The sequence below is a fragment of the Chiloscyllium punctatum genome, chromosome 22 (assembly GCF_047496795.1).
Source record: "Chiloscyllium punctatum isolate Juve2018m chromosome 22, sChiPun1.3, whole genome shotgun sequence".
NCBI classification, from domain to species: domain Eukaryota; kingdom Metazoa; phylum Chordata; class Chondrichthyes; order Orectolobiformes; family Hemiscylliidae; genus Chiloscyllium; species Chiloscyllium punctatum.
This window is the reverse complement of record NC_092760.1, coordinates 16,071,603-16,089,943: the sequence shown is the minus strand read 5'-3', so window position 1 is coordinate 16,089,943 and position 18,341 is coordinate 16,071,603. Positions and strand designations below refer to the sequence as shown.

The 18,341-nt window shown below is 41.5% G+C and overlaps 1 protein-coding gene across 1 annotated transcript in view; it reads left to right on the top strand.

Moving 5' to 3' along the window:
• The first annotated feature begins 1,295 nt into the window (after positions 1-1,295).
• The window catches only part of LOC140493430 (tetraspanin-18B-like), a 202,605-nt gene continuing 185,559 nt past the window's right edge, over positions 1,296-18,341 (top strand). The window contains exon 1 of the mRNA XM_072591856.1: positions 1,296-1,687. The gene's annotated coding sequence lies outside the window, so the exon portion shown is untranslated. The remainder of the gene's footprint in view (positions 1,688-18,341) is intronic.

Sequence of the window (18,341 nt, the reverse complement as noted above, 5' to 3'; positions counted from 1 at the left end):
CACCTCTATCAAGTAACCCCTAAACCTTCTTTTCTCCAATGAAAACAGCCCCAAGTGCCTCAGCCTTTCCTCATACGATCTTCCTACCATACCAGGCAACATCCTGGTAAACCTCCTCTGCACCCGTTCCAGTGCCTCCACATCCTTCCTATAGTATGGCGACCAAAACTGCACACAATATTCCAAATGCGGCCGCACCAGAGTCTTATACAACTGCAACATGACCTCAGGACTCCGGAACTCAATTCCTCTACCAATAAAAGCCAGTACACCATATGCCTTCTTCACCGTACTATTTACCTGGGTGGCAACTTTCAGAGATCTGTGTACATGGACACCAAGATCCCTCTGCTCATCCACACTACCAAGTATCCGACCATTAGCCCAGTACCCCATCTTTGTATCCATTGTAACTCGGCCTTGCCAGAAGGTGTGGCTAATTCTGGAGCCCATGTTTTCTCGACTATAGCTATCTTCGCTGAACTCAATGTCACATGGAGCAAATGGAATTGGCTGAAGACTAGGGATCTGTGATAGTGGGACCTCAGGAAGATCCGTCATCCACTGGACAATTCTATCTGAGTACACGGTTCAGAACTATAGCCGGACCTATGGACTGTAAGTTTGGTAGCTCGGTCTATAGCAGACTGCTTCTGTTATTTTCACATATTTGCATGTGTCGTAGCTACCCCGCCTTACTCCTAGCTTTCCTATACTCCCTACTGAGCCAGCGTTGGTTGGCAGGTTTACTCGGGAGTGAAGGATATGTCAGGATCTGAAGTTTTAGATTCCTGTGGCAGACAAGTTGCATAGGTTAGAATGAAGTACATTGGTTTTCTGCTATGCAAAGCTGTCTGCTGCAAATGGAGGGATAAAGGACCATTGTTAGAACAAGAAAAATGAGAGAGAACTTATGCCTGTCCAGCTCTTTGTTTGTGTGAGCCTCTGAACCACTTCTGTTGACAGCATTTTGCTCCATCACACACTTCCTGGTCCATGGACACAAACGATACATGGACCTGGCTGTGCTGCTGCCTTTCCTTATCCTTTACAACCCAGGGTGGCCTGGACTCCATACGAAACTTTAAAGTACCATGATCACATTGAGCCCCGGGACATTCGAGAGCCATTTTCTCACTTGCTGGAATTAATAATGGCAGTGACTGGGCCAGCACTGCAGCATCACAGGATGCCTGTAATTAAATGATCTTCTGTCTCTCTTGCACACACACACATGTGATTGTTCTGACGAAGGATCTGTGTGGTTTTGGAAGTGCATTTAGGTTTTATGAGGTCTGGAGGCATCCTCCTGTCTCCCTTCATGCCTTGCCTGTGCTCCAGTTCACTCACACTCTTCCTCTCTCAGGCAGTCATGTGAGATTAGTTCAAAATCGTGACATACAGCTTCCTGCCAAGAGGCAGAGCTACTGCTCAAGCTGCTAGATTCGGAGTATGTGAATGAGCTGAGAGCTGTCAGTGCACAAAGCAGCAGAATCCTGTGTGACTGTGAGGAAAGGACACAGACTTTGCTCACAAAGGGCTAGCACTGAGTGACTGCTTTCCTTCCACACCCTGCTTTCAGACCTCTTGGCTGCATCTTCATTGTAACTTGTTCTGCAAGGATTGAAATTTAACAAGAATAGCTGAGATCTGACCGTGGGTCCTCAGTGCTGAAGTAATACTCCAGGTAAGTTCGAATGATTGTGGCTGCTGTTTTAATGTTCACACTGATGTCAGTCAGTGTGTTGGGATGAAATGTTTATAACATCCAAAACCCAAGGCTGGTTAAGCCTGAATTGCCTGTTGAGGCTGTTTAGTCTTTCACTTACTCCTTGAGACAAGAACTCTGTTGCAGGCATGAATTGGCAAATACATCCTCACTGTTAACAAGTGGAGCTGTGCCACAGCTCCACAAAGACCATTTGTGGTGAAAGGGTTCAGATAAGGGACTGGTAGGCTGAGCGGTGGCTCCTTAAGTTTAGCCTGAACTCCTTCATGTACACTCTGGGCTGTTTAGCAGGAGGGAGATGTTATCAGCTTGTTGAGTGAGGGAGAACACAAATTAAAGTATGTATTGCTCGGCATGCTCTGTTTAATGAATTACGCTCAGAGACAGAAGCAGATCTGGTTTTGTTAACGTACAGTCGGAAATGTTGTAGCCAAGCAATTGTAAAAACTCAAATTGTAAGTGCAACAGACCGAGAGGCTAATAGTCACGTGATACTGGATTAGTGGTGCTGGAAGAGCACAGCAGTTCAGGCAGCATCCAACGAGCAGCGAAATCGACGTTTCGGGCAAAAGCCCTTCATCAGGAATAAAGGCAGTGAGCCTGAAGCGTGGAGAGTCACGTGAGTCAGGGGTCTGTATGAACTGGAGTCAACAGTTCCTGTCCTTCTTTGACATTTTCTTTTTTATAGTCGGAGTGGGATTACCATCAGGAATTGTTTTCCAAAAGGCCAGTTTCACAGCCGCATCAGTCACATTTTAAACCAATTCTTTTAAATGGTCTTGCTGCTTGTTAGGAGCAGGTTAACTCTGTGAGCACCTTGCAGGAGGTGCTGTCCATTGCTATGCCATCTCGTACTTTCTTTCCTTGTGCTCAGACCATTCAGCTGAGAGTGAGTCAATGTTATTGGAGCCCACCCACCCTTACTGTCCTTTGCTGAGGCCTGCAATGTCAGGAGGGTCTGATGTGGGAAGCTGAACCAGTCTGGGCCTGTAGTTATTGGGGTCCAGCAGAATGAGAGGGTTCATATTGAAACATGTCTGCTGCTAAAGGGGCTTGTCAGAGTGGGTGCTGAGAGTTCACCTCCTGGGAGAATCTAGAATGAGGGGGCACGAGGAGAAACCTTGACGGTGGAGATGAGGAGAAATTTCTTCTCTCAGTCTTTGGAATTCACCTACTCAGAGAACATTGGTTACCAACTATATCCAACACCCAGTTGGACAGGTTTTGGATTGACAAGCGAGTCCAGAGTTAGAGGAGACTTTATATATGCTGCTCCTCAAAGCCTGTGTTCCATAGTGTCTGTTGCTCCTCTGCATATGCTGCTCTCAAGTACCAGTAGCATCTTTGTGCTCCTCAGTATTTGCTGTTCTATAGTTTCTGTACTCCCTCAGAATATGCTGCTCCTCAGTTCCTGTCCCTGAATATCTGCCGTTGCTTGGTAGCTGCAGCACCTTAGTCTCTGTGCTACTCGGTACCTGTATTGATCAGAGTACATAATCCCTGTTAGCTATTGCAACAAGAAACTCTGTTTATGCCAAAAGTATGGGGACTACACTGGAAAAGAATTATTAAAACTGTTGAAGTAAAGGAATGACCGTGCAAAGTGCTTACAAATCATTAAATATTCGCCAGCCAGCAGTTACTCCCCATCACTCTCCATGTACTGCCTCAATGATTGCAGAATGAATTTAGAGTCGAAAACATTCACATCCAGAGTTTAATAGTTAATGAATATCTGTTAAATTGCCAACAATTGGTCTCAGTGTGACCAGGAGAAGACAAAGATACCCATTCCATTCAGACAACTTCTAAAATTGATTCCTATGAAATTAAAAAAAACAAACTGACATGCTAGTTTTAAACAGTGAATATGTTCTGGTACATTCTCTCCATCACTTTCTGCCAAACGACCTCTCTGTCTCGCCTTAAAGAAACACCAAAGAAATTCAGTTCTCAGCACAGACTCTGTACCAATCCTCTACCTATAGAGAGTCTGTACCAAGCCTGTGTTGTCAGAACTGCCCCCATCCAGGCAAGTGGGGAGTATTCCATCACACTCCTGACTTGTGCCTTGTTGATGGTGGACAGGCTTTGGGGAGTCAGGAGGTGAGTTACTCGCTGCAGGATTCCTAGCCTCTAACCTGCTCTTGTGGCTCAAGTGCACTGAATTTAAAAAGGGACTGAAATGTCGACAGTCAAGTCTCTGCTCTATTCTGCCCATTATGTGTTGGAACACAATAATCTGATGAATTGTCTATGTTCTCAATGATGTTTGATTTGCAATATTCAGCATGGAAATTGCAAGAAAACAGCTTTGTGGGATGCTTCATTGCAGTATTATGTAAAATTTGAAAGTTGCAGTGTCAATTTGGCAGTCAAATGCAGTCTGAAAGCATTTGGGATTGGGCTGAATGTGCTGAAGTGACTGCAGCACAACATTGACCAGGTTGTGCTCACTAGTAATCTGTTTCTGAAGGAGCTGAGCAGCTTGTGTTCTTGCATAAGGATCTGACACCTTCCAAACTATCTGTGCAAAGATCCGACAGTGAGGGGCAGGCATGAACGTGTGGATTATCATGTTCTGTGCGTTTGCTTGTTGCTCCTTAGAACAATGAAGTGTTATCTCAGCAGTAAAAGGGCTGCAAACAGCTGATTGCCAGAAAAATGGGGAGCAGATGAGGGAATTGTTTTATGAATTATACAAAAATACAGTGTCTAATTTTTAAAATCTATTACACTTAAGATGTGAAAGGGTTCATTAGTATTGAGCCTCCTTAAGCTCTGTTCTTAAATTAGAAAAGGAAGCTTTGGCAGCATTGCTTCATTACAAAATCAAAATCAGCAGACTTCTTAAACAGGATTCAAAAGAATTCTATCAAAACCTGAAGGGTTACTTCCAAATAGATATTGTAATAATAAGACACATTTTCTTGAAGGTCTGGATTAAATGCCCAGCTTCAATCCAAATTTGGTGATGACCATTATTGGTACTTGCCTGGAGTTTCTAACTCAGACAGCTGCAGCTTGAACACTTAGAATGTGCAGTGCTCCGACCGGGACTCCAAAGGAGTAGTGCAAGATGTTATATATAAGGGTGCAAAAGTCTGAAAGGGTTAATCTTTCAGAGAGCCTGTAGCACCAGCTGCTGGGGTAATCTTATATGGACTTGGTGGGAGAACAGTTTAGGATCTCAAAGCAGTAAGACCTACCATCCAGGTCCAACTCATAGTCTCTGTATCAATCATATCAGTGTAACTTGTATCAAGGTGCTAATCCTTTCTCCAGGTTGATTCTATAAGGTGTATGTAGAATAGCACACAACTGGTTTTTTTAGCTGATGTTTTTAAAGAATACAGGTAGTTCTTCTATAATGCGATGGTTGCATTCTTGTGCAACCATGTGTTATAGAAAAACCGCGCTTTAGAACCAGTGCTTAAAGTATTGGCGATGTAAATTGCATTACAGCCAACTCGTTTTAAAAGTTGGCACTTTAGAAACAGTGTCCCCAGTTCGTTAATCATTTTACAGTGAATTCACATTAATGGAACACACATTATAGCACAACGACCTGGAATAATTACAGTTGCAAAACTGGTGAAATGTTGCCCAATGTGTTCCTGAGCTCCCCTTCACAATCCCAGCAGCAACAAGCTATGAATCAAGGGAGAAGCTACCAAGTGATGTCTGATATTCACATCACTTCACGGCTGCAGTTAGAGACAGTGTCAGAATGAAACTGAAATTCTGAGCAGCTTCCTTCATGAGACCCAGCAGGCGTTTTAGATAATAATCAATCAATAATGAGTATCCAGGAAATTATTCCTCATATTGTTTTCAATGCCTTTACCAGGTTAATAAAGTCTCATCTTCATCCAACTGCAGGATCTTTATTGCTTGGATGTACTAACAAAGATCACCCCATAATATTTTCACTGTGCATATGCAAATCAACCTCTGTTGCTTAAATGCATATTTAATTTTACGAATTAAGTCCTGTTATCAGTCATGTCCCATATTACATAAATCAATGCACATTTATATAATAACTGAGATGGGAGGTTACTCTAATTCTACTAATGCTAGGGTTTTCAATAAAAAGATCTGTCAGTTGAGTTTCTTTAATAAATCCAATTATTAATTTGTTATCGGCACAAAAGTTATTCATGGAAGATGCACTAATAGCATAAACATCTAGTAATATGGAAGTAAATGTTCATCTCTCTAAGTAACTCAAAAAAATACACAAATACACTTACTTTGGAGAAAGAGAAAGGCAATGGGTTTCACTCTGCAGAGGTTCATTTATAAAAATACTTGCTAGCCATCAGAGTTATTTTTTGAAGGCAAAAGCAATAAAGAAAATATCTAAAAGATTCTGAACCCTGGCAGTCTATATTCCAGTCCGTGCAGTCAAGTCACTAATCATGCACAATTGTCTCTGGCCTCTTGGCAGATACAACTTGCTTAAGAAATATAATGTTGAGAAGCTCCATCAGTCACACTCCCAGAAGAACAAATAGGGGTTTCACCCTGAACTCAACAAGAGGGCTTTATTCAGAAATAGGGAGAGATCAGCTGGGCAACCTGTCCACATGGTCGTACTGTTCTCAAGTAATTCCAGAGACCAAAGCAGGAGAAATTGAGGACTGCAGATGCTGGAGGTCAGAGTGAAACGTGTACTCCTGGAAAAACACAGGACTTCAGGTAGCATCCTAGGAGCAAGAGAATCGATGTTTTGGGCATAAGCCCTTCATCAGGAAGGGCTTATGAAGGGCTTATGCCCAAAATGTTGATTCTCCTGCTCCTAGGATGTTGCCTGACCTGCTGTGCTTTTCCTGCACACACTCTCAACAGAGACCAAAGTAGTCTCCAAACAATCACAGTTAGAACAGCTCCAGCAGGAGTCGACAGCAAAACAAATTAGCACCGTGATTTTTAGAACGGCTTGTTAAAAGTCTCCAAAGGCGCCGTGACCATACAAGAACATCTTTTGAAGAAACGGTCGCTAATATTTCCATAAATATGAAATGAATTCCTTTTTCTCCCACAATCCTTCAAAAACTAAGCCCTTCAAGAAACATTAAATATGAAGCACCTTTGTTACTGTTAGAAAAGTGTGATTGAACCTTCTGGTGACCCTATAATGATGTCATGGAACTGCAAGTGACTGGGTATAAATACTATAGTGTGGATGAAATTAGAGCATTTTGGAATGAACACTGGCTGAAGCACCCTGGAAAGTGTGACTCTCTGAAAGAGATTGAGAGAGAGCACATGGACATGCATGCTCAAAGAAGATAAATTAATTATTACCTAATGCAACGATAAGTCAGAGCCTGGCACAAGATTACCATGTATAATAGCATTTAGTATGAAGATCTAATAAGCAATGTTCCTTTCAAAAATAAGATTGAAGACAATGCCTGACTTTGCTTTTACTTCAACTGCTCTGTCTCAAACTCAAAACTTAATTGTCTGACATAAAATTAGATTCCCCACAGTGTGGAAACAGGCCCTTCGGCCCAACAAGTCCACACTAACCCTCTGAAGAGTAACCCATCCTGACCCATTTCCCTCTGACTAACGTACTAATACTATGAGCAATTTAACATGGCCAATTCACCTGACCTGCACATCTTTGGACTGTTGGGGGAAACCCACACAGACACTGGGAGAATGTGCAAACTCCACATCGACAGTCGCCCTAGCATGGGATCGAACCGGGCACCGTGGGGCAGCAGTGCTAATCTCTGAGCCACCATGCCGCCCCATGACAAAAGCATGTGACAAAAGACTAACCACACCAAAATGGAAAAATGGAACACCATTGTAACATGTGGACAAAACATAAAGCAGTTTTGAAAATTAAGTCGTGACATATGCATTTTAATTTGCCCTTTTGTCGGTAAACTTCTCAGCACTTAGGAAATTCAAACAAAGTTACATTCTTGACAGCATAATGGATGTTACATTCTGTTTGTTGTCAACATGAGTGCTTTTTTTAAAGATGAGGCTGGAATAGCAAACTCCATCAAAATAGACTGAATTTGATGTTTTTCCACAAATACTTGGGATTTACAAACAGCATCGCCTAATGTCTCTCTGTAGTCATGGTTGACATATACTTTAAAGCATTTAAGTGCTAATGGCAACCTGAGTGTTTCTTTTTTCTTTGTTTGGTGTTAATTTAGTTTTTTATACAAGAATCCTGCTGCATGCCTGACCAATCTCCTTGAAACAGATGCACCCTCACTCCCAAATCACTGACATCAATTGCTACCTTGAAGTGCTTTGTGAAATTTGATGCAACCAACATTCGTTAATTGATCAAAATGGCTTTCGACTTCTCAAACATTGCCTGGCACTCCCTTGACCATACTCTCTTGACTTCCATTTGGAACGATTCCAGCCTTTTGTTTCCTGTGTGTTGTTAGCACAATATATTATTTCCTTTCTTTCTTTCCTCAGTCTACATCTGGTGTCAGACAAAGGACATTTTTCTCTCAGCTATTTTTGTTTTCTGCAAGAGGTTGCTAGACTCTTGCCAGAGGCTTAGCTTGAAGGATATATCAAACATGGCTGAACTGAATGCCCTCGCACTGTTATTGTCTGATATAGGTGTATTGGAAGATTATAGAACGGTAATCAACATGTTTAGTTCCATGAGCGCATCTTCCTTGACCATCAAGTCTTGGTTTAGTCCTCAAACACAAAGCTTCTAGCAGACGTAGGTGGGCTACTCATTGCACTGCAAGAGCTTTTCCGGTACATCGATACTTTCAAACGTGAAGCTGCTTGCGAAGAGTTGGGGTGGGAGATATGGGATGGTGAACACAGTACAAGAAAAGAGGTCCCCTGGAAAGAGCAAAGTCGGATGGTGGCAGGGTTGGGGCAGGGACTTGCCAGCAGCCATTAACCAGATACCTGGTGCGTCTTGTGCAGAGATAGAGGGTATAAAAGTGCAAGTGTTTAAATTCCCCAATTCTAACCTCCTCATATTCCTAAATACTGTTCTAAGATTGCAACAAAATCAAGTGGATCAGATGTTTGTTCATTGCTCTTAGCTGACAAAAAAAAAGTTAACACCTCAAATGCACTATATTGTAGGTGGTCTCATTGTCATGGGTAGTTTCCCTATGTCTGAGTTAAAGGCTTGAGATCTACTTCAGGACTTGATGGCCGTGGAGTGCTGGGTCTTTGGAACATAGCTGACTGGGTTAATTATCAGCCTGTGAGCCCAGACAGTCCATCAACAGTAGGGCAGAAAAAGCAGGACCAGCAATTTTCGATGCAGAGCGATCTCCCTCAAGTTACGACCCTCTGGAAAAGGCAAACAACTTTGGATGCTGGAAATCTGAATCCAACAGAGAATGTCTGGAGATACTCAGCAGATATGGCAGCATCTGTGCAGACAGAGAAAAAAACGCAGCTCATGTTTCGAGTCTGGTATGACACTTCTTCAGAGTGGAAAATGAAGAAACATTCTGGATTTGAAATGTTTACTCTGTTTGTCTCTCCACAGATGTTGCCAGACGGACTGGGTTTCTCCAGGATTCTCTATGTTTGTCATTGCCTCTGGTCACAGTCTGGCATTCCAAAAAAATCTAGTAATGAAACAGATGTAAACACTTTGCCTGCCTCATATATGATCAGGTGTGGGCAGATAAAAATATAGGAGAAAGAACAAGATTAATAAAATGTAGGCAGTAACAAATAAAAACTATTAACAAATAAGCCAATGTCTGATTGCACAGTGGATCTTTAAATTTTTGTCTTTTCTCTCTTTTTCTCCTTTTCCACTGTTGAAAGAGATTGATAATGTCTGCCTGGAGGCTTCTGATAGAGAGATGAAATGAGAAAACTGACTGGTAATGAGACCAGTAAAGAAATCAAAGATGGGTCTGGCGGAAGTGTGAATGACAGCATTATGAATAACTCCTAACTTCAAAGGAAAAAGGAAAAAAATACCAAAGCCAAGAAACACAAAGTGAACAAAACAAGGGCAAAGATCACGATCTGAAATTGTTGCACTTAACATTGAGCTTGAAAGGTTGTAATGCAGCCAATCAGAAGAAGAGGTGTAGTTTGTAGAGTAGGGTCACGGTGGAGAATTAAAATGGCTGGTAACTGGGAGTCCATGCAAATTGAATGAAAAATGTTCTGCGAAACAGTCACCTAAGGTGAGGTGTGTCCCATTAGGAGGAAGAACCATAGCTGCGCACTGTGTTTTGTTTCTCTGGTTTATGTTAGAATGGGGAATTGTACATTAATTACAGACTGAATTATGACTTCAGCAATTACTTTAATGCCATACTGTAATTAAATCCTTGTATATCGATTAAAGCATAAACAGCTGCATAATTTATGTCTTCGTTTGATTGCAAAATGCATGTTTCGCACATTCCTGCTCATCTATTAGATTAAAGGCATGCTCATACCTTATAACAGTTGGGTATGAACAATTCCATGTTGACTTTGTTAACAGATTTGTAAATGGCACTGTGGGCAGATGCTCACACTGCAAAACTATTCTGGATCAGCGTTGTGTCTGGTTTCGCATTACTACCACTGTGGACTGTGTTTGTAATGACAACTACTTGCATTTATATTGCACCTTCAGTGCCACATTCCGAGAAAATTCATGTTATCTAATAAATGTTGACACATAGAATCCTGACAAAGTGGAAGCAGGCCGTTCGTCCCATCGAGTCTGCACTAACCCCCGGAAGAGCACCCTACCCAGACACAGCACCCCACCTTATCCCTGTAACCCTGCATTTCCTGTGACTAATTCACCCAGCCTTCACATCCCTGGACATTATGGTCAATTTAGCACGGCCAATCCACCTAAACTGCACACCTATGGACTGTGGGAGGAAACTGGAGCACCCAGACAGTCACAGACTGTCATCTGAGGCTGGAATCGAACCTGGGTCCTTGCCGACCAGCAGGAGACATTAGCATAAGTCAAATAAATAGATTTTATGTAGCATTTAAATCAGAAAAGAATGGTTTAGGGACAAAGTTCTAATGCCTAGTCAGTGAAGATATGTTATACTCATGATTTCAAACATGGACTGGGTTTCTATGGAAATTTCTGGTACTCCTTTAGTTTGAGAATGAACACTGGAAACATGGCATTGTGTGTGTGTGTGTGTGTGTTATGGAGGTGGGGTTCATCTGATTGTCAGTCTATAGATTCCTGAAAATGCTTGGATTTGGATAGGACAAAGGAACATTACAGAACAAAAAGGTGGAAAAACTCATATCCTGAAACTATCTGAACTGCCTCCCAAACTTGTACGAAAACAATGATTGTCTCAAACCCTCCAGGTTTGGATGGATTGGGGCTAGGGAAGGATGATGATGTCTCCAAACACAATGAGCCAGGTGGATAGGACTTGGTATAAATTAAGATATGGTAGCAGAGTTTTGGATGAGCTCAAGGTAGGGAAAGGGTCGAGGTTGGAGGTTCGATTAGTTGAGTCTAGAAATAACAGGCAATATGTAACTACACCATCCCTATTGGTATAGCATTTAGATGTGTTTTCAAATGGAAGAAGGTTTTATCTGGACAGTCAGCTGGGTGCGAACCCTTGCATCATAAGTTTTAATCTGGAAGCAGACCTAATTTGGAAGAAGGATGGAGATTGCCTTACTATCCAATGGACGAAATGGCATGTTGTATCAGTCATCATATCAATTCTAAGATAAAGGCTCAAGTCAACAAAAAAAGATAAGATAAATAACACATCCCTGACTAATGACTACACATACGTTCCCACACTGGCATTAGTCCTTTTATGCATGAATTCAAGTCAATGTCAGACAAATGGGACTAAAATCTCTGTTTTGAGTCATGTGCTTAGTGGCTGCCACTAACCTAAAATGAAAGCAACAGGTTACAAGACTACAGCAAGGTTGGCCAGTACACCGCATACAAATGTGTTTCTTTCCATTAAAAAAAACTGCATGCACTACAATTTTTCTGCTGTAATTTATTGAATTTCCCCAATATCTGTGGTAAACAAGAAAGTGATTCATTATTTAAACTGTGTGTTAGTCATAATCTGTCCCACTTTTGTCAGTCTCTGCACTTGCCTTGTGAGGACCTTCTAACAGTGCAGATCTGTGCTGTTGGCTAGCTGACTCGTATTTGCTCATTCACGGGGTGATATTCCTTCTCTAGAGAGTGCTCTTTCCATGCAGAGTGCTGTTGTTGCGGTAATTGCTGTTGCTGGCCCTTGGGAAATTGAGCAATGACTTCGCAATTTTATGGAAGTGAAAGTTGGCTTCCTTCAACATTTTCACTCCCAGCTGTTACTTCTTCTGGCTTCAGTGCTTTTTTTACAACTGGAAGAGTTGCTCTGGTACCACAAGATGTTAGTTTTTTGGGCTTCATTATTAATCAGACCTTCAGTAGGTCTGTTTCTTCACTCAAGGATTGCCATGCACAAGTCTATGGTGGGTTTTCTCAAATTCGTTTTGATCTCTTTGGCAATTTGCACTGCTGCCTCAATCTTCCTGTTTGACGGGGACAGTGTGAAGCTGATGTGTGGCGTTGAACTTTTCAATTATTGATGAAGTGCCCAAATTCTTCACCAGCGAATTGAGGCCCATTGTCACTCATCATTTTATATGGAATGCTTGTAATGATAAAAGTGTACACTCAGAGATTCTACAATCTCAGTGATAATCATTGATGTCAACTCGTCTAACTCCCAATAGTCAGAATAATAGTTAATTGTAACATGATAATCAGTTCCTATGAGAATAAAGATATCTACTCTCAGTTTCATCCATGTCTATCTGAGATGCCATTAATTATAAGTGGCCATTTGGCTTGCATGGCCTTTTATTCACTACAGACAATGATGTCGTCCTTCATCTCATTGTTCTTAGTGCGCCAGTTGTGCATGTCCTTTGCTTTTCTTAGGCTAGACTGAGTGGGCTCAATTTTTAGCATCATCTTTATAGGGAGTGCTGCTTTCAACAGCATGTACATCTGTTTCCTTCCTTGTGTGTCACATTCAGACAATATCTCTGCAAATGGAGTAATATTTTTCGTAGATGCCTTGGAACAGATAGAAGTAGATGGGAAAGATGCTTTGAAGTGTTTTGTCACTTTGTTTCTCCAATATTGGTATGGATTGAAAGACTCATGAGGAAAGCCTGAATTCTGGAAGTTAGCGAGTAAGACAGTCTTTAGTTTTGTACAAATCTAACTTCTAATTAGTATTTAAATGAAATCTACAGTTTAAATTTGGAAGTTCCTGGCCTTGAGCAGTGTTTTAACAAGTTACCCATTGGAAGAAAACCAGAGAATTCTGGAGAATATCAACTTGTCTAGCAGCATTGAGAACCAAGTTAACATTTTAAGTCCAGTGAGATTCTTTTGCAGAGCCACTGAAAGAACAGTTGAGTTTAATTAGTCAAAGAAGCAGCTAACTGGGTGAGATAGACCTTTTGTGTTAGGAGCATTTAAACAATGTATATTAGATTAGATTCCCTATAGTGTGGAAACATGCCCTTTGGCCCAACAAGTGCACACCAACCCTCTGACGAGAAACCCACCTCGACCCATTTCCCTCTGACCAATGCACCTAACATTACAGGTAATTCACCTAACCTACACATCTTTGGACTGTGGGAGGAAACCAGGGCACCCGGAGGAAACACACCCAGACACAGAGATAATGGGTAAACTCTACAGACAGTTGCCCAAGGCTGGAATTGAACCAGGGTCCCTGGCGCTATGAGGCAGTAGTGCTAATCACTAAGCCATCATGCCGCCCTAGACTTAAAGTGACTTAAATAGAGTGCTGGAATTGGGCAATTAATGGGGTGTACCTTACAACACAGTGTTGGAGTTGTGTGATTTAGGGAACTCGAACTAAGAGGTACTCCATTGCATTGGCCATGCCTAACTTTTTAAAATTCCCAGAATTGATTCTTAGTCTGCTACAGGAGAAGAAGAAGCTAATTATTTGGTTTGCATCTGGCAAGGTTTATTCTAGTCCTAATATTCAACATAGTATAGCAACAGGGAGTAAGATTAACTAATTACGTGAACCATAAGTAAATATGTAGTTGACTAAAATAATGAAGTATTTAATGAGAACACATCAAGAAGGTGGACTTGTGATGTGCCATATGGGAGCTCGTGGATAACAGTTTGATGTAGGACAAATACAGTATGTCCTTGAACTTTCAGCTCAGAGTTTGAGCCAGAACCTGAACTAGAGAAACTATGCTGCATCAGGGAAGGAGGAAGTGACCTGGGTTCTTTGTTCCAGGGGACAGTGGCATCTGTAAGGTCTGTTTCATCTGATTTGGTTCGTGTTCGGGGACAGGAAAATGTGACTGTGAGTGAAGAGGTACCAGAGGGCAGGAACATAGGATCCTCAGCCCTCACAATTGTTGAGCATCTTTGAGGTGCTTTCAGCTTTGAAAGAAAATAAGAGTCCTGATGATGGCACTGTAGTGTGGGAGGCAATTCAAGCAGAGGGACTAAAGGGGAATGTAATACTCTTAGGAGACAGTGTAGTCAGAGGAAAGAGTGTGAGACCAAATACCTGCCCAGCGCTAGGATTCGGGGCATTAGCAAGAATTGCAGCCAGGAGATAGGACGTGGGCCATACAGGCACAAGTTAAACAGGTAGGAAACAAAAGAAGATTCTGCACAGTCAATATGATAACTGTGAGCACTGAATTCAGAATCAGAACTTCAATTATACCAGGCCTATATCAATTTAGGTAGGTATGTTCAAGATTTAGATAAGTTAAACGCATTGACAAACTTTGACAAATGGAGTAAAATGTGGAAAAATATGATTTCTTTCCTTTTTGGTAAGAGAAATATTATCTAAAAGATGAGAAATTACAGATCTCTGAAATGTAAAAGAACCTGGATATTCTCATGTCTGAATCCCTCAAGATTAGTTTGCAGGTACAGCAAGTAATTAGGAATGCTGATTGAATGTTATCAATAATGCAAGGGGATGTGAATCCAATAATAGCGAGTGATGTTTCAGTTGTACAGGGCTCTGGTGGGGGCACATCCAGAGAACTGTATTGATCACCTTATTCTGAGGAGAGAGGTAAATGAGTTGGGCATAAGGGTAGGTTGGACAGGTGGAGCTTATATCCATTAGAGATTAAAAGGATAAGATGCAACTTGATTGAAATATATGATATCTTGATAGGTTGAGGCCATGATATGTTGGATTTGGAGAGGATGTTTCCACTAATGGGTGAATCAAGGTGTAGGGGTCACTGCTTAAAAATTAATGGTCACCCATTTAAAACAGAGATGCAGTGGAATGATTCCTTTCAGAGGGTCTTGATGCATTTTTGGAACTTTCTTCCCAAAAAGGTAATGGTTGCAGAGACCTTGAGTATTTTTAAGGCAGAAGCGATTAGATTTGTGTTGAGCAAGGAGGGGAAAGATTATCTGGGGTGGGTGGAAATATGGATTTGAGGTTATGATCAGATCAGCCATGATCTTATTGAATAATGAAGCAGGCTGGAAGGCTTGGATGGCTTCTTTCTGCTCTTGGTCTCTGTGTTTGTATGACTAGGCCTCATTTCTCATTCAACCTCATTTCTCCATCCGTGTCCCCGAGCAGCAGGGTGGGGGAAGTTCACGGACATTTTGCCCGGCAAATCAGAATTCCAGACAGGAGTTTAGTTCTTCCTTACAGGATTCTTTTAAGCAGTAAAACAGAATGAGGTGATCAATACTTTACACAGTTCTCTGGATGTGGCCCCACCAGAGCCCTGTACAACTGAAACATCACTCGCTATTAAACAGTAAGTAGACAGGCAGAAGGCTGGAAAAAACAAAGCCAAGCCAGGCAGTATTAGGAGGTGGAGGTGTCAATGTTTTGGACATAATCCTTCTTCAGGTCCTGGAGTGTTGACTTCGCCACCTCCTGATGCTGCCTGTTCTTGCTGTGTTCTTCCAGCCTCCTGCTTGTCTACCTTGGATTCCAGCATCTGGAGTTGTTTTGGCTCTAACTTTTTTTTTCTAACAGTAGCTGGCTGACTTGCAGTTCTGAAAATCTGGCCAATTTTGACACTGTGCTTCAAGTAATGCATTTAAAGGCTGGCACAAACAAAACTGAAAGCAGTTTACAGAAGTGATGGAGATTGCATGAATATGGAGAGCCAGCTAGCACACAAAGTACATGTGTAATTCTCCAAACCAACCTCCCCTGTCTAACAAGCTGTTGGGTAAGGTGATGGTTGGAGAACAGAGATGTTCTGTCTTCATTTCTCATCTCACACCCAGGGATAATGCATACAAGAATGGCATTTTTGCATCTACAAATCTTGATTTCAAAATCATCTGAGGTGTGTGAGAAGCTGGTTTCAATGACAGCAAATAAATATTGCAATGTGTTTCAACAGCTGTGATCTCAGCTTCTATCCTGACCCCATGTTCTCATTTCCTATCTTTCTTGAGGTCTCGGTATGTTGACACTTCAGAGTTTGGTAATGCCATATTATAAATGTGAACACAAAAATCATTTTGATTTGGGAAAATCTTGTTTTTTTTAAGTTCATACTTCAATGAGATAGAGTAACAGAGTCATACAGCACGGAAACAGACCCTTCGGTCCAAAAAGTCCATGCCGAACATAATCCCGACCTAAACTAGTCTCACTTGCCTCTGCTGGCTCATGTCCCTCCAAACATTTCTTGTTCATGTACTTATCTAATGTCTTTTAAATGGTGTAACTGTACCCACATCCACAACTTCCTCTGGAAGCTCATTCCACACACAAACTACTCTTTGTGTCATTCAAATTGCCCCATATGTCTTTTTAAAATCTTCCTCCTCTCACCTTAAAAATATGCCCCCCAGTCTTGAAATCCCCCACCCTAGGGAAAAGACACCTGGTATTCACCTTATTTACATCCCTCATGATTTTATAAATCTCTATAAGGTCACCTTTCAACCTCCTTCTCTCCAGTGAAAAAAGTCCCAGCCTATCCAGCCTCTCCTCATATATCAAACCCTCCATTCCTGGCAACACCCTGCGAAATCTCTTCTGAACCCTTTCCAGCTGAACAATATCCTTCCTAGAACAGGGCAAACAGGATTGCACACACTACTCTAGAGGTTGTGGAGGTGCCGGCGTTAAAAATCACAAAACAGGTTAACATCCATTAGGTTTATTTGAAAGCTTGTACTTTCAATAAACCTGTTGGACTATAACCTGATTGTTAACTTATGCTAGAAGAGGCCTTCCCAACATCTTGTACATCTTCAACATGAGTTCCAACTCCCATACACAAAAATCTGAGCAATGAAGGCAAGCATGCTAAATGCTTTCTTAGACACAGTGTCTACATGTGACGTATTGATTAATTCCAATATCAAAATGTCTGTCTCCAAAATGGAGCTAAACACACAATATTTGGATCACTACCCGTCATATGTATGGTTTTGACAGTAGCAGAATCTGGATGCAGTGCTGAGGGAATGGTACAGATTTCTAAGGCACTCGAACCAGTTTTGGGCCAAGGATGTGATGTTTCTTGAGACAGTATTTGAAACTGAACAAATTCACTGCAGAAAATTAATCAAGGTTCCTCAGGCAACACCTTCCAAACTCAAGCCCGTTTCCATCTAGAAGGACAAGGGCAGCAGATACATGGGAACACCACCCCCTGTAAGTTCTCTCTGAGCAAAACACCACCCTGACTTGGAAACATATGGCCATTTCTTCACTGTTGCTGGGTCAAAGCTCACCATCACCTTCTCAAGGTCATCTAGGGACAGGCAATAAATGCTAACCCAGCCAGCAATGACTACATTGCTGAAACAAAATTGATGGAAGTGAAAGAAATGTTTTCACTATTATAGTAAATTGATTAAGATGAAGCTTTGAAGCATTACAAGGCAAATTACAGGAAACACAGACACAGGCACAGACTATACATAATCATTTTATTGCATTAAATGTGGAGCTCTGCATCTGTTTGATCTGACACTGAGAATATTGGTCTCTATTACTGTTACAACATCATATTTGTACATGACTACCCTCACCTGCAACTCGCAAACTTTATTTACCTTACTCTGTACACTCAAGTACTGTTTAGATCCCATGGTGTTCCCTTTAATTCTGAATTGTCGGTTATGAGAGGACTTATAGAAGATGATGAAATCGCTTACAGCTTGGACAGACTCAAAGTGATAAAGAATTATATTCTGAGCAAACCTAAAATACTGGTGTAAATCAATAGAGGGGTGTGCTGTCGGAGTACATGAAGCTGAGTGGGTGCCTTTGCTTGGAATGAAAATAATGGCTTTGGTCCAGTCACACAAACTTCACACTAATTTCTGCGAAATTGCATCCTCTGATATAATTCTCTTTGTAGGTAGCCTTTGATCGCAAATGTTCAATGCTCCCCACAAATGATGTGAAAATTACCACAAATCGATGCTGTGTACACAGTTGAGCTTCTCAGTGTCACAAATGCAAACATGTTGCATTCACATCAGAGCTGCTTAACAGTTTCACAATCGGTTGTGTCCATTTATGTACAAATTATACTCCAATTCTTGAAACAAGGGGATACATTTGAAAGCATAGAAACT